The sequence below is a fragment of the Malania oleifera genome, chromosome 1 (genome assembly GCF_029873635.1).
Source record: "Malania oleifera isolate guangnan ecotype guangnan chromosome 1, ASM2987363v1, whole genome shotgun sequence".
NCBI lineage: Eukaryota > Viridiplantae > Streptophyta > Magnoliopsida > Santalales > Ximeniaceae > Malania > Malania oleifera.
The window spans coordinates 19,925,263-19,943,398 of record NC_080417.1 but is presented as its reverse complement, the minus strand read 5'-3'; positions in this window follow the sequence as shown (position 1 = coordinate 19,943,398).

The window sequence follows — 18,136 nt, the reverse complement described above, 5'->3', positions numbered from 1 at the left end:
CCGGATTTGAGATCAATCTTCGAATACACCCGTATACCCTAGAGCTGGTCAAACAAATCATCTATACGGAGTAGAGGAAATTTGTTCTTGATTATCACTTTATTAATCTCCCTGTAATCCATACACATCCTCATAGACCTGTCTTTCTTTTTCACAAATAGAATTGGAGCTCCCTATGGAAATACACTAGGTTGTATAAATCCTTTATCCAGCAAATCTTGGAGCTGATTCTTCAATTCTACCAACTCTGCTGGCACCATACGATAAGGTACTTTAGAAATCGGCATTGTACCTGGAAGTGGATCAATAGAAAAATCTACCTCATGATCAGGTGGCAAGCCTGGTAATTCATCTGGACAAACATCTATAAACTCTTTTACTACAGGCGTGCTAGCAAGCTTCGATTCATTCTTTGACATCTCCTTCACAATAGCCACAAATCCCTGAAAACCACTCAGCAGTAGTCTCCTCGCCTGAATAGCTGAAACTAGCTGAGGCGGGGATTGCACTCGCGACCCTACAAACATGAATTCTGCTTTCCCTGGAAGTATGAATATCACTTCTCATGAATATCAATGTATACTGGAAAAATTAGCTGCTAGCCAATCTATACCAAATATTACATCGAACTCATACATATCCAGCACTATTAAATCGACAGACAAGATTTTCCTTTGAATACTGACTGAACAACCCTAGAGCATCCTATTACACCTCATAGTTGACCCAGTTAGTGTAGATACCAATATTTCAGTGTTTAACAACTATGTTTCTGCCCCACATAGTCTAGTGCACTTCAAAGAAACAAACGAGTGCGTGGCTCCTGAATCAAACAACGCAATAACTTTAAAAGAAAGCATACTAGCCATACCTATCACCACATCACCCGACGTCAGAGCGAACACTTTGACTAGAGCCATATTCCTCTGTTGGCCCCTATATGGCACCTGATAACTTGCCCGGTACGGTCTGGGAGCAGGAACTGCATCTGGTGGTGTAGGGCAATCTCGCACCATATGTCCCTATCTACCGCAGCGATAGCAGACAGCTCCACCTACTCGACACCCTCCCCAGTGGCTCCTCCCACAAGTCTGATAGACAAGAGGACCCTGCACTGCCTGAACCTCGCATCCTCCAGTCTCCTGCCTCTATCCTCTGCCGTGGTTTTCTCTTCTCCACTGATTCTGTCTAGGACCCTGGTGGTTGCCCGAAGATGCAGATCTCTTCCTCTGTCCTTACTCCTCTGCATCCAAATGCTCACCAACCTCTGCCAAGGCTGCTCTATCGACTAACTTAGCAAAATCATGAATTCGTAGTACTGCCACCTACTTGAATATGTCTCACCTCAAACCTCTTTCAAACTGTCTCGCTTTCTTCACCACATTAGGCACGATATACAGAGCGAAGCGAGAGAGCTCAATAAAATGCGCCGCATATTGTTAGAATGATAACTGTCCCTACTTCAGACTCAGGAACTCCTCCACTTTAGCCTCCCGGACGGTAGTTGGAAAATATCTATCAAAGAACAATTTCTTAAATCAATCCCAAGTCATGGCTATCGGCGTAGTCCTCTGCTGCTCCAGAAGCCTCATAGCAGTCCACCACCTCTCAGCCTCTCCTGTCAATTTATAGGTGGCAAAGAGGACCCTTTGTTCTTCCATACACTGCAACACGACTAAGACTTTCTCGATCTCCTGCATCCATTTCTGGGCGGCTACAGGACTGACTCCTTCCTAAAATGCTGGAGGATTCATCTTCGTAAACTTCTCTACGATACACCTATGGCCTACAGATGGACCACCCTGCTCTTTAGAGATCATAGTGATCTCAGCCATAACCTGCTGAGTCATGTTACGTAGTACTGCGTCGAAATCAGTCTTGCTTGTACCCGAGGGCCCTGCTCCATCACTGCCACTCACATGGGCATTACCTCCTCCTGGATCCATCCTGAAAAACAAAAAACGTAACTCAGAAATCCTATCCTTATAATTTACCTTTCTAACCTAACCTCTTATCTCAACATTCTCAAATTATCTCTAACCCCGGTCCTACATTCTAGGAACATAACCCTATAATAGTTTACTATGGTTTTCCTCAAATCATTACCCCAGGAAAAACACAGAAACCACCATGAACGTCCTGCTTCTAGACTGTAGAACAAAACCTTAAATCACTTTCCTATACTTTGGTATCGTTTCGCTGCACTCTAGAGTCTACAGAACCTAACAACCTAGGCTCTGATACCAAACTGTAACGACCTGATTAATTTCTAATTTTTTTTTCTTTTCTTCCATAATAACAAAACCAATATAATAAACCTAGCAGATCATAATCAACCTGAACTCGTGGGTACCAGGGATACATCATAAGTATAGTATGGAAGCTTAAGAAGCAGGAAACATAAAATCATACATATCATATAATACCATATACCCAACATCACTCATCACTTTACCAGAGTTACTACATCCATTGTATTTATGTCTACAACCCAAAAGATACCTAGGGTCACTTTCCACAAAATCCATCTGACCCTATCAAATACTTACCCTTTAGAAAGGGCAAATCAGCTGTATCTATCTCAGCGGAGCTTTATCCGCTCTCCTATCAGGGGCTCCTAAAATGATCATATAATTTGGGGTGAGACATCTCTTAGTAAGGGAAATAAACTAATACTAGTGTGTGGCAACATGAGTTTATCCGTACTATACATAAAAGTATATATATAAGCATATCTAGTAAATATGCCTATATCATTTCTGGGAAAAGCATGCATAATCATAACATGACAGAACATACTAGATTTTCATAACATAATCCATTTCATATAATAATAATATGAAAACAACCCTGGTAGGTTAGCTGGTTGTTGTCATGTATTACTCATACATGACTGGGTTGTGTGGCCCGAAGGCAGGACTTGACAATAGTTGGCCGACCACTGCCAAGTCAAAAGTACAGTTTGTAAGTCTGATGTGTCTGCCAGACCTGATCCGTAAACCAGGGGCATCCACACTTCTTATAAACCACATTGACTATCAGTCCTCATGCCGCCCCGTACGACAGCGTTAACAAAATATCATGATGATCATGAACACATAGCATCGGTACCGTGCAAGTACTAGCCTAAACCAAGCCAACTAGGTTCTGATAACATATAGCATATAATAAAATTGTGATTCATGGATATTTCATACTAATAATTGCCAAGTTAATAACATCGCATCATTTTGTATATGTATATACATTATGAAAATCATTGGCCCGTACGCCGGCATTTCATATTTTAACATAGCTCGGCCTATATGCAACCAAATCATATCCATAGCTTGGCCTGTACGCTGGCAAACCATATCCATAGCTCGGTCCGTACACCAGCAAAACATATCCATAGCTCGGCTCGTATGCCGATAAATCATATCCATAGCTTAGCCCGTACGCCGGCAAATCATACAAAACTCTCGACTCGTATGCCGATTTTCCATATTTAAAACTCGGTGTCATTATCATGTTCTCAGAAAAATAGTAATTTATAACAAATTCTACTCATGCCACACAAAATGGGTATTACATATATTCAGAACATATCGTCATTTACAATAGTATTTCCCAACATAATACATATATATATATATATATATATATATAGATTTATACATATATATTTTTGAAATCAAATGCTATAAAATCATACTTATAATTTTCATAAAGAGCTAGCTTAGTTTATCCCCTTACCTGATTCTTGAAAAGCCTTTAAAATAAACAGTCCTGCACCCGTAAAGTTCTCCATTCAACACCCTGAAAATAACATCTCTCATAACTAAACTTCAGTATTTCATCGTATATAACATTTCCTACAACTATGGTAAAGCCAAATTCTGAATAAAAACCTTACCTTGATTCTGGGATGAATTCCAAAGTAACTCCACCGATGATCTACTCCGGTAGGTTTGCAAAGAATTTTTCTAGGAGCGTCATGGTGGCTTCAGATCATCGAACCGGTGAAAATCCAGCCCGAGATCTTAAAGAGAAGGTAGGAGGGACGAAATGAGGAGAGATAGAGAGAAATTCTCGTAGGTTTTCGGCCAAAAAAATGAAGGTTAGGCCTATTTATACACTGGCATTCGTCGACGAGTTACGTCACTTCATTGATGAGGTCAATAGATAATTCGTTGATGAACTCTCCCCTTCGTCGACAAAATTCAGAGTTGTCCAAAACATCCTCTTGGTTCTTTCTCGTCGACGAAACGCTCCTTCGTCGACGAGCCCCCCATGTTATCTCGTCGACGAACCCCCTGTTTTCTTCGACGAGACCTTGTTCATCTTCATTTTCCCCCTTATTTAAATATTATAATTTCTCTGGGTCACTACACTGTTTATTAGCATCTGCTTCCAGTCGTCATATCTAATCTCGGCTCATAGCCGTTACAATTCAGTATTGCACAAAACCTGTTCATTCATGCCAATTAAATCTATACTCATGCCACATAATTTTTCACCTGGTAAATCATAAATAAAATAACTGCTTGAAAAAATAGAAACTATGCTGAAAATAGGGCTATGAGTATCTCCAAGTTGTTATTTTACTAAAATATAGATACGTAGTTAAGTAAAGGAAAAATAGAGATAATTAACCCTACCGCCCTTGGTTCGTATTAAAACACACCTACGGTTTGAAATCACAAATTCCAACCAGTGAAAACATTCAAAAAGCCCAGTACTTTAATCCAAAAATATTATATTCTAATTTAATCCATTGGTTTTGAAAATAACATCGGTTAACTGAACCCTAGGCTCAGAAACCCTAGAAAAGTCATAATTATATACATATAAACATATCCAGTATTTCAATCGGTTAAAACTTGTAAAAGAAACTAACATAATATGATCCTCTTACCTGTTTCTGAAAAAGAAATTGAAACGGACAGAAAATTGAAACCCTAGCTTTTTCCAACCGGCTAAAAGACGAGAACCCACTAGCCTTGAGGAAGGAGGGCCAATCGGGACTAGGAAAGAACCCGGAAAAGCCTTTTAGCGACAAAAAAGTCAAAACCCTAGCAGAGCAAAAGAGAGGAATTTGAATTTTATATATAAAAAAAATGAGCTCACATCTATTTATAGGTGAGCAGCATAGGAGAAAACCGTCAACTGTTTTCCCTATACCCACAAAACTGTCAATAGTTTGGTTGTTAACTCGCTTAGTTGACTGAAAACCGTCAATGATTTTTCTCACACTCTGTGAAATCGTAGATAGTTTGGGCTCTGCCAAACCAAAATCCTCCCTTTTCTTTGATTTTCCTTTATTTCTCTCTTTAATAATTATTTCCTTTTATTTTTTGAGTTCAGATTACTACAAGATTTCCCCTGACGAATGTGCAATAACTAGTGGTGGACCTTATATCTTCCATTGATCTCGTCCAATTTGCATCTGTAAAGATCTCTACTTCCTTGTTTTCACATTTCTTGAAGAATAGTCCTTTGCTCGGGAGCCTTTGAGATATCGAAGGATCTTGTACACAACATCTAAATGAGCTTCTTTTAGTGACTGCATGTGTTGGCTTACCACACTAACAACAAATGCAAAATCTGGTCTAGTATGTGATAGGTAGATTAGCTTACCAACCAATCTCTGATACCTCTCCTTTTCAATTGGTATCCCACAGTCTTCGACCCTCTTTACTGCTTCAATCAGGGTTTCACTAGGTTTGCATCTAAGCATGCCAGTTTCAATTAGGACATTAGTGATATACTTTCGCTGAGAGACACTAATATCCTTTTTCGTTCTAGTAACTTCCAAGCTCAAGAAGTAGCGCATTTGTCCTAAGTCTTTAACTTCAAATTCAGTAGCTAGAACTTTCTTCAATCTTTCCATCTCTACTGTATCATCCCTAGTTAAGATTATATCATCAACATACACTATTAGAATTCCCCTTTTACCCCTTTCAAATTGTTGGAAGAACAGGGTGTGATTTGATTGCCCTTGTCGATATCCTTGGTTTTTTTTTTTTATTTCTTTTTCAAATCTGTCAAACCATACTCTGGGAGATTGCTCGAGTCCATACAAGGACTTCTTGAGTTTACACACTATGTTTTCTTTACCTTTCTCTTACTAAATCCTAGTGGTATTGTCATGTAGACACTACAAAAAAAATTGATTTTTAATGACAACAGTATTAGTGATGAATTCAATTTCGTTACTAAAAGTTGGTATTAGTGTCGATTTTTAAGAACCGTCACTAATAGTCATTTTGCATTCCTATCTCAAGAAGAACCTAAGAATGCGAGTGATGCAATAGAGGATGAATCTTGGGTGATGTCCATGCAAGAAGAGTTAAATCAGTTTGAGAGAAACAAAGTATGGACATTAGTTCCTAGACCTGAGGATAAGTCAATTATCGGAACGAAATGGATATTTAAGAACAAGAAAGATGAACATGAGATAGTGGTTAGAAATAAGGCAAGACTAGTTGCTTAAGGATATAATCAAGAAGAAGGAATTGATTTTGAGGAAACCTTTGCACCTGTAGCTAGGATGGAAGCCATTCGAATTCTTTTGGCCTATGCTACTTTTAAGGATTTCAAGTTATATCAAATGGATGTTAAAAGCGCATTTTCAAATGGCTATATAAGTGAAGAAGTTTATGTAGAACAACCCCCAGGTTTTGAAAACCATAAGTATCCAAATCATGTTTATAGACTAACAAAAGCCTTGTACAGTTTGAAGCAAGCTCCTAAAGCTTGGTGTGAAAGGTTAAGCGATTTTCTACTGGAAAATGGATTTACTAGAGGTAAGATTGACACAACACTCTTCATAAAAGCTAAAAACGAGAATATGCTCGTAGTCCAAGTATACGTAGATGATATCATTTTTGGAGCGACAAGTGAAGAGTTGTGCAATGAGTTTGCTAGTACCATGCAGAGTGAATTTGAGTTAAGCATGATGAGTGAACTAAATTTCTTCCTAGGACTTCAGATAAAACAAGAAAAAGATGGAATTTTCATAAATCAATCAAAGTACATTAGAGATTTACTCAAAAGGTTTAACATGGAAGATGGAAAAATACTAGGGACACCTATAAAACCCTCATTGAAATTAGACAAGGATGAACAAGGTATACTAGTAGATGTAAAGCAATATCATAGAATGATCGGTAGCTTACTATATCTGACTGCCAGCAGGCCTGATATAATGTTTAGCGTATGCTTATGTGCAAGATTTCAGGCTGCACCTAAAGAGTCCCATCTACTAGCTGTTAAAAGAATACTTAGATACCTGATAGGAACCATTGAACTTGGATTATGGTATCCCAAGTATACCTCCTTTGAGATTGTAAGTTATTCGGATGCTGATTTTGCCGAAAGTAAAGTGGATAGAAAAAGCACAAGTGGCACATGCCATTTCTTAGGAAATTCTTTAGTATCTTGGTTCTCAAAGAAGCAAAATTTAGTTGCATTATCCACAGTTGAGGCTGAATATATAGTGGTTGGAAGTTGTTAACGTTATACATGAAGCAACAACTTATGGATTTTGGATTAAGCTATGACACAATTCCTATAAGAGGTGACAATACAAGTGCAATAAACATTTCAAAGAATCCTATATCACATTCACGAACTAAACACATAGAAATTAGACATATCTTTCTTCATGATTATGTGCAAAAAGGAAATGTGACACTTGACTTTATATGCACCAATGAACAATGGGAAGACATATTCACAAAACCACGTGCAGAGGATAGGTTTATCCAAATTAGACGTGAATTAGGACTTATGCATAGTCGTGAAGTTGCATAGAATTACATTAGAATACATATTTAAGGGGAAATAACTAACATTAAAATTGCCAATGGTTCTACATTTCCATTTGTTTTGGCAAAATGTTACACATTTGGTATCAAACTTTGGACTTTAATGGACTAATTTACATTTCATGCCTGTGTTAATTAAAATATTGTGTATGCTCTATTGAATTAAATTGGTAGAGGCAGAAGTAAATTAAATTGCATAGGGGGAGAAAATTTTTTTCATTGAGATATAATTATGTCAGAATATTTTTTTACCTGCCTTTTTGTTGATGTCAAAAGGGAGAGAAGTGTGTGTGCAAAAATAGTTTGTAGGGAGAAGTGTGGGTGCAAAAATAGTTTATAGGGAGACGAATATAGTTGCAAACATAGTTTTTGAGCTTTACGTGCGAAATTAGTGCCTACTTTGTATTGTGTGAAAGCATACTTCATATTGTCAACCTTTATATTATGCATTAATTGAGGGGGAGCCTTGTTAGGCATAACCCATTTTCTATTTTTTGCTCTTGTATTTGTCATCATCAAAAAGGGGGAGATTGTTGACTCTATGAGTTCAATCCTGTTTTGATAATGACAATCACTTGGTATTTGATTTGCATGTCATATGATATATTTTGAAGCTCAATTACATCTTAAACTGACCTTAGGACTCATGCATCTTGTGAAAAATTTATGTGAAATAGTTCTAAGTTGAAATGAGTTTTCGAGGCAAATTATTAAAGGCCTCGTCGACGAACTCCTTGGTCTCATTGACAAACGTATGAAGGCCACTCGGCGACGAAAACATTGTCTTGTCGATAAGAAAATACTGAGAGCACTAAAATTTTAGACAGGGCTCTCGTCGACGAACTCATAGCCTCGTTGATGAACGAGTGTTATATACTCGTCGACGAACTTACCCACTCATCGACAAATGTCGGGGTGCTGATTTACGTTCCAGCGCGGACACGGACAGAAAACTCCTATTTTTACATGACCCGATGGCCAGGATTCATTCTGAGAACGAGAATAGTATTTAAACACATCCTAAACCCTAGAGACAGAAGGGAGATACGTTAGAGAGAAAAATCTTGTGATCTTGGACTAAGTGAGCCTACACTCAAAAGATTTTGCCAATACCCTACTGCATTCATACTCTTTGGGCAAATCAATTAAGCTCTTTAAAGGGATTTAAATCTACACATCTTGCAAGCGATCCTTGGTGATTGAGGTTCAATAAACTAGTGATTGTTTGTGGCATCAATATATATATATTTCAAAGATTTTCTATCTCTTTTACTCATATATCTACTATTTTTATTGACAAGCAAAATCTGTGTGTTATTACTTAATAAGTTTTATTTGAGAAAGGATTTTTGCTAAAAGGTTGAATATTTGTGATATTCAAGTTTATACTTTCATTTAAAGACTTAAAATTTGGTTATTGCTAAAACTATTTGATTGAAAATTCTTAGAGCTTCTAAATACATATTCTTGAGGATGATCTTTTAAATATAGAGTTTAAGTCTTTGGAATATTTAAAGTCATATTTTTATTCAAAGATTTAATCTTGCAAAATATTTGATAGCAAGAACGTAGATCCACGTATTATTTTAGTTTATTTTAAAAGGATCTTGTTTCATATTTTTGCATAAAGTATTTGAAATTTAAACCCTATGTTCTCCAAAGCATTTATTTATAAAAAATTATTTTTGGGAGATATTGATTATAGGGTAGATCTATGAAGCATATCATTCTTAATATAAAGATCATATTGGTACATACACATTGAGCTTCAAGAATTTATCATATGATTATGTGTTAGGATTTATCTTGTACTTACTAGGTTTGTGTAGAATCATTTGAGTTTTTTGCAGAAATTGTAATTCCATTTTGTATGCACGGTTCGAGTTGTGAACCGGGATTAAGGAGGAAGTTACGCCTCTTATAAGTAGCAAGTTGTAAGGGAAGCTCCGTCCCAGTTAAAAGAGCATATTATTTAGTGGAATCCTTGAGTAGGTTACTCAAGCCGAGGATGTAGGCTGGGGTAGGCCGAACCTCGTAAAATCGAGTTTGCATCTCTCTTACCCTTATCTCTATTTAAATTCTGTGTAATCATATTGCGTATGTGTTGATCAATTGGTGTATGTTTGAATAATTGGGTAACATTGTATGCTTGATAAAGACACTTAAAATTACTCATTGGGTTGATTAATTAAAAATTGATTGAGGTAGTAATTAGTAGCTTGGAACTTTGTAATTGATTGTTTTCAAAATTAGATCCAAAAGGACTTATTTTTTAAATACCCAATTCACCCTCCCCCTCTTGGGATTACACCGTAATTCACATATAGAAATAACATCTTGCACTTATGTCCTCACGTTTTCTCGTAAAAAGTTTAGTAAGATTGTTTTAGAATTTCTCTCATTATGTGGAGCTACTGAAATTCTCTGGTGCCTATAAAAATGAATTTGATACCTACTAGCAAGATGAGTCTGAGTTACTCTACATAAGGATGAATATGATATAAATTAAATATGAGGAATTTCCAAAATGCCTCAAATGGACAGACCCATCTTGCATCTAGAAAGTGTTGTATCTCATTATAATTAGTGGCTAGCTGTATTTCAAGGCTTACTTGATTTATACTTTTGTAGACATGATTTTATAAGTACTTAAAACTTTTTATGCTATTACAAATCTCAACGTTTTTATACACGACAATTTTACTCTTATACAAACCAAGGATTATATGACAAGAAGGATTATAAGTCGAATTAGGTTGACCTGGTTCAGGGAGAGAGAAGACAAGAGTCTGCCACGTGTTGTCCATCTGTGGTGATAGGTGGCAGCATATGGATGGCTCGATCTTTTTTTTTTTTTTTTTTTGGGAAAGTGAGTAAGTGACACATGGTAGGGTTACATCATCATAATGTCACCTACCACTGACACTGTGCCACATGCTAGGAAATGAAGACACAAATTGCTGACATGAAAACAATCTAGCCATCCTAAAAAAGTACAACACGAACGACCTTGATTGCACCACACCACTAGGTGACGTCACCAAAGTCACGCGGACCATAATGCATCACGTGTCACCACCTTAAATGTGACATATGGCCCACAAAGGAAAATATTTTTTTTTTTCATTTTCTTTTCTTTCCTTTATCTTCTGAACTCTCTCGAAGCTCTCTATGATCTCTCTCTTTCTCACTCTCTATCTTGTTCTCTCAACCCAGTAGCCCACTTTGGCTGCCATAGCGGCAGCCTCCGCCACCATGGCGGTTTTCACCTAAGGTAAATCCCCCCTTCACTATCTGATCTCTCTTAATATTCCAATCTCTCTTCAGTACTGTAGCGCCCTTCACTCTCTGATCTTTCTCAATCCTATCTCTCTTCACTGTCTCTCAAACTCTCCCTTTCTGATCTCTCAAATTTCTCTCTCAAACTACTTTTCTTTTTTAATTCAACATATCTTCTACTTTCTTTTTTGATCCCCAGATCTTACCCTATCAAACTCTCTTTCTTCTTTCAATCAATCTTTCTAACCTCCCCCTTTGTTTCTTCTGAATGTTGGATATATATGGAGATCCAAGAAGGTAGGGAGCTTTAGGCTCTATGCTTCCCTCCTCAGGTCTGCGCTTGGATCTGCCCTTAAATATAAAAACTTCCCCTTCCCTTTAAATTTCCTTTTGGTGCTCCTTCTTTCTCTCTTATATTTCATTTTTTTTTCTTTGAATTTTCTTGGTGTTTCTTGCACTTTACTGCTAGCCAAACAAAGACCTAGGGGGATCCTAACCAGGGTTAAGATTTAGGATTAGGGTTAGGGTTAAAATTTAGGATTAGGATTAAGGTTAGGTTTAGGCTGGGTTTGGGCTTTAGTTGAGGTTTAGGTTTTAGCTGGGCTCAGGTCTTAGTCCTATGTTTAGGTGGGATTAGGTTTTAAGTTAGGCTTTTAGGTTGTAAGGAATGGTGTATTCCTAAGAGAGGGGGGGGGGGGGGTTAATTAGGTATTTAAAAATTCCTAAGTGAACTGTGTCATGTTTTTAGAACCACAACCAATATCACACAACCTTAGGGTCTTTCTAAGCAATTGCAAATACCACAAATATTTAAGCACACAAATATTTAAAGCAAATATAACAATCACAACGAATTAAATATTAACATGCAAGTGCTATAAATAAATAGAGAAGGGAGAAAGAGTGCAGACCCAATATTTTATGAGGTTCGACTATACTCGCCTACATCCTCACCTCAAGCCAACCTGCTTGAGGATTCCACTACCTTGCTCACTTAACCGTGCGGAGCAGAAAGCCGTTTACAACTCCTTACAGGATGGAGTCCCCTTATCTTCCTTAACCGAGCAGAGCCAAACTATTATAAATTCTCCTTACAGGGTGGAGTCCCACTAGCTCCCTTAACAGGTCAGAGCCAAACCATTATAACTGCTCCATACAGGATGGAGCACCTCCTCCTCAAGCAATACCCCATGCCTGGAACACGGTTCACTACCCGAACAACAAGGATGCAAGATATGAAAAATAATTTCATGTACAACTAGATGCTTCTTAAATAAGATAATGTGTACAATATAAAATCAATGCACTCTTATATGATGGGATTTATGCTCAATAGAGTTTTAAGTATTTCTCTCTCAAAAGTATATGTATGAAATAATATGAGAGAAGATGATAAAAATTGATCTTTGATGTTAAAGGTGATATATGCAATAAAAGCTTTCAAAGATCCTAAAATCCCCAAATGATATCTCTAAAAATGTTTTTCTAAAGATGAGTGTAGGAGATGATAGGGTTTAGCTCACAAATAAAATTTTGCAATAAAAACAATATGAACTTTTGAATCTTGCAATGGGATGCTTAAAGATTCACAAGCTAGAAGGTGTTTCTCCAAAAATATTTATCAAGAAAATAATTAGGAGAAACTCAAGACTTACTCTCAAGAAATGATTTTCAGAATAAAAGATTGAATGAGAGTAAATGCTTTTTGATGAGATGATAAATGCCCACAAGAGTGAAACTTCAATCATCTTTAAGTGCAAAAATTTGCAAATGAAGAGAGTGAATCAAAGCTCTCTTTCAAGGATGATTTTTCAAAAGAATGTCAGAAAGAGAGTGATGCTTGCTAGTATACGTGAGATTAGGAGAAATAAAGCACAAAATATTTTGAGAGAATTTTCAAGCTAATCAAAAGTGTTAATTGAGCTTTTAAGTGGGCTATATATAGACTTCTTCAAAAAGTAACCGTTAAGGGACAACTTGGGCATTGTTTAAAATGTTTAAATTAAAATTAATGACTGCTTTTTGGCTTAAAAATTGCCTAACCTAAGAGGTCCAGTTGATTAGGGAATGTGCCGGTCAGCTGGCCTTAGGTGCTTTTTCAAAAACTTGAGGGGTCCGATCGACTAGGGACAACATCGGTCGACTGGCCTTAGGCGATTTCCAAAACTCCGATGATTGGAATGCCAAGCCTGATGATCTGGTCGGTTGGGCTTAAAGGCCAGTCGATTGGGCATTTTCATGCTTTAAAATGGCTGGTCGGCTTGGCTTATACAATTCAGGCCAAAAGGTATGGCCGGTCGACTGGGGCTTATAAAGCATTCACGGGCTGGTTGATTGGGCACATACAAACCTAATTAATTTGACTGACCGATCGATGGGGCATATAAAGCTTGGAGTGACTGGTCGGCTGGGCTCTTTGAAAAAATAAGTTTTAGCCTTCTTTTTGTCTTTAAAGCAATTTCAAAACCTTTGTATGATTTTATTATTTTAGAAAAAAAGGTTTTTCATGAAAAGTTTATTCCCTTAAGGTCAGTCTATGGTCCTTATTTGAGCATCCAATCACATCATGCAAGATATACATATTACAACGCAAAATTAATGCATTACAAATTAAAATAAGATATCTTCATTCCTTGCTCTTCACTTTACCATGCCGCAAGCCAGGTGATGTGAGCTTACAGTTCCTCATGGCTTCCATTCTACCTCGACTCTACGTGCCTTCTAAAAGAAAATTCTGTTCAAGCACTAGATGCACAAGTGAGATACTATGTGATTTGTCATTATCAAAGCGGGATCGAACTCAAAAATTCAACATAGGTTATATTGAGCTGTAGGTGGGTTGGGTTAATTTGGGCTTGTGAGTTGGGCTATGGGCTTGGGTTTAAGTTATTGGGCTTGGGTTTGCTTTATTTTGAGTTGGGTCAAGGTTTAGGTACAGTTAGGATTTGGGGTTGACTTGGGTCAAGTTGAACCGGATTAGGGAAGGGTAAGTTTAGCTTGGATTCAAGTCAAGTTGACTTAGGTCCTTGGGTTTACTTGACTTGGGTTTGGGTTGAGTTGACTAAGGTAATCGGGTATGGGGCTCTTGGGTCCCTCATCCAGGTCATGGGTGGTTTGACCCGGTTATTCAGGTCAGGTTGACTTGACTTTCAAGGTATCTCCTTAAAGTTTGTTCGACAATTTACAAGGGATTTTGGTGGTTTTTGGGTGCTATTTAGGAGCTTTGAAGGACTTTGGGGGGCATTGGGACTGAACCTATGTTCTTCCTGGGTACTCTGTAGGATTTTGGCTAAGGGATTTGGGGGTTCAAACTCAACTAGGAAATTTTTAATGGTTTCAAGAATAAAATAAGGTTGTATTCAAACATTTTGTGATTTGCAAAAGTTCAACACTATATTTTCAATCCATCATTTAATCAGACATCGATAGCCAAAATAAGACAAAAGTAGGGATTGTGGTACTTACCTTCTAGACCTTCCTTTTTTGTTTTTGTTTACATGCACTACAAAAAAAGGGATTTTTAGTAACAAAATTATTAGTGACGGAGTTAAAATTGTCACTAATAATGAGCCATTAATGACGAAAATAAATTCGTTACTAATAGTCAAAGTATTAGTGACGGTTTCTTAAAAACCGTCATTAATAATGGATTTTTAGTGACGAAACTGAAATCGTCACTAATACTTTTGTCACTAAAAGAAGATTTCCCGCTCAAACTATTATGGGAAAAATATTAGAAATGATTTTTTGAGTAGTAGTGACGAAAATTGTCATCACTAATAGTGGACCATTAGTGACGATTGTTAAAAATCGTCAGTAATAGTCTACTAGTAATGACGGTTTTTGAAACCATTACTAAAACCCTTATTTTCCCTTCACGCTGAAATCCCAAATCCCCCTCTATTCGCGCAGAAATCCCAAACCTCCTTGCACGATTGAACCCTCCTCCTTGTCCTCCCTGCATGATTGAAGCCCATTGCCGCTGCTCCACCACCGAATGCACCACCGTCAATGCACCACTGGCGGCTGTAGCACCGCAGCCTTCAAGAAGTACGTGCGCGCACGTGTTTGTTACAATGTACGCCATTTTATAAAATAGGTTAAAATATATTTTTTAAAAATTTAATGTACTTTTGCAATCATACATAACATAATTGGTAGTGATCCCAATCTATGATTGGGTTCTCAATCATATGTTGATGCTCTACACATTAAAAACTACATCACATGATGATTCAAAATTACTCCTTTAACACTTAACCAACTAATGCTACCTTTTACGCAATATAATTTGAAGTGTACGATACAAAATACGCAATGAACTTATAGTACCAGAAGCATCATGCCCATGATTAATCCATCATGAAGTATGTCAATTAGGTGAGACTCCAAGAATACTTTAATGCACTCTCTCTAACATGTCCATTACTAAAAATTTCATTGAACTTAAAAAGAATAAAGTACAAATTGAATATTGCTCCATACCTTGCATTATATGTAACAACCCAAAAATTACACAATTTTAAATATATATATATAATTTACTCTGATACCCCTGTAATACCTACTATAACATCTCAAGGCCTAGATAGCACTGAGGTATCCTTGTACATAAATCAATACACCTATTTAGCGACAAACATAAAGTCATACATCCATACTTACAATACCAGAATTTAGTTTTTCCAAACCATACATACATATTTGCACATCACCCTAGTATCATCTACTCAAAAATACAATCCCCTGAATACACTTACCCTATAACAGGACATTACAAAAGATCTCTCTATCTGCGAGCTTGATTTGCTCACCTAGTTGGATCACTTGAAAAATGTTAAATCACTGAGATGAGACAACGCTTAGTAAGTGAAAATATGCTATTACTTGTGTGTGATAATTGAGTTTCATAACTATTATATTGACAATATCTGAAACTGTAAAAACTGGTAAATGAATATACAGTATAATTTGCATTTATTATAGTTTAAAGTACAACTGTAATATCTGAGTTTTCTATTTTTCATACTTCTAGTATCATACTATAACTACTGATATTCTGTAAATCTGAATACATATACATAATTGAGATGTTTATCGTGTAAAATTATACATCATGATTTAACCCCTCATGACAAGTTTGTGCGGCCCGTAAGCGGGATTTAATCCTAGTTGGCCTACCAAGTAAGTCAACTGTACTCTACCAATCCTTAGTCCGACCAAACTGTAACCTCTCTTAGGCTTGAAACTGGTAACTACCTCGTCAAATCGGCCACCTCAACCCAGTCTTTTGGGGAGTCTACAATCACTCCAGGCACAGTTGACGGAAATCGTCCACACATTATCTAAGATGTGTGGTTGCACTCTGATCTATATCAGCTACAATACCGTGTTTAGCTAACTGAACATAACTTGATTCATCAGTGTCTGATACCGTATATACTATTTCTATAGATATCTTACTATTTTCATCATGTTTCCAAAATAATCATAACATTATAAATTTGATCTAAAAATACTATAATATCTAACTAAAATAACTGTAATATCTGACTGAATAATCTATAATGTTAAAGTATTATGGTTTTGGGAAGCATGACATTCTATAAATACTGTAAAATACCTGTCTATATAATATTTATAAAATATTTGTCTGGTAAATATCTGTCTGTAAAATATATTTGTCTATTTATGTACTATAAATCATGATATTCTGAAAAACTATATAAATTCTGTACTAATCAAATATCTACTCAGAACACACAATTAATAAAACTCATATTCTGAAATCTATAAAACTGTATAATTTATACATTATACCTCAATAAACAAATACTATAATTTACTAATAATATTTTTGAATTTACTAGTATAACATATTTCCCTTGCCTAACTAGTTGGGAGGCTCGCCTCCAACTTAATCCTCACACTCAAGGTGTACTATTCCCAAAATTTTGAAATAATACATGTATACACACATTTCAATAGGTTAACTATATTTCCCCGAACCTACATACTAGTAAACTTTCTAAATTATAATTTACCTAGGCTCTTGAAAATATTCACTAGGTCCTTAACCCATGCCTGTAGGGTCTCAAAAAACACCGTAGTCCTGAAATCATAACATCTTAATTTTATTCCACAAAACACCAATGTATTCTCATATAACTTAACATCTAAACTCAAATAAGTTTGATACGACTAAAAATATCCAATTATTCAAGTTACCCAAATTTTGGGACGGTGTCAAAGTTGGCCTAACCAACAATCTACTTCAGCAGACTTGAAGAGAATCTTTATAGGAGTAGCGTGATAGCTTTTGATCATTGAACCAGCGAAAAATGAAGCCGGAATCGTAAAGAGATGGGGAGAGGATCGGTTTTTAGAGAGAGAGAGAGAGAGAGAGAGAGAGAATTTCTTGCACAATTTCTCGCTGAAAAATCTGATTTAGGCTTACTTATAAATTTGGATTTGTCGACAAAACACGTCATCTCGTTGACGAGTCCGTAAAGGTAGTTCGTCGACGAACTTCAAGGTTTGCAAATCCCCTCTTGGTAAATTCTCGTCGACGAGACACGTGTCCACGTCGACGATCCCAAGAAGGATACTCATCGACGAGAACCCTGTGTTGGTCGACGAGATCCTATGAGTCCTTTTTTTGCAATTTTTCATTTCTTTCCTTTTTCTTTTACTATTTAATTACTATAATTCTTTGCGTCTCTATATTATAACTTTAGTTTTAACTAAATAATGGAGACCATATTGACAATTGAACTCAAATTGACCTTTTGATTATAATAATTTGAATTCTATTTCAGTGGTTGGTAGATCTAAAATTATATCATCATAACAGATAGTAGGTAGAATTTAAAACTATCCCTTACGTAACATATGTACCCTCACCCATTACCCGTAACATAATTTTAAGCATATAAAACATGCATTGAATAATAGAACTGAGGAACTCGAAACCAGTTAATGCTTTACAAATTGGTGGGTCACCAATTTTTATTCTGTTTTGTTTTCTTTTGGGTTTTTTGTGTTTT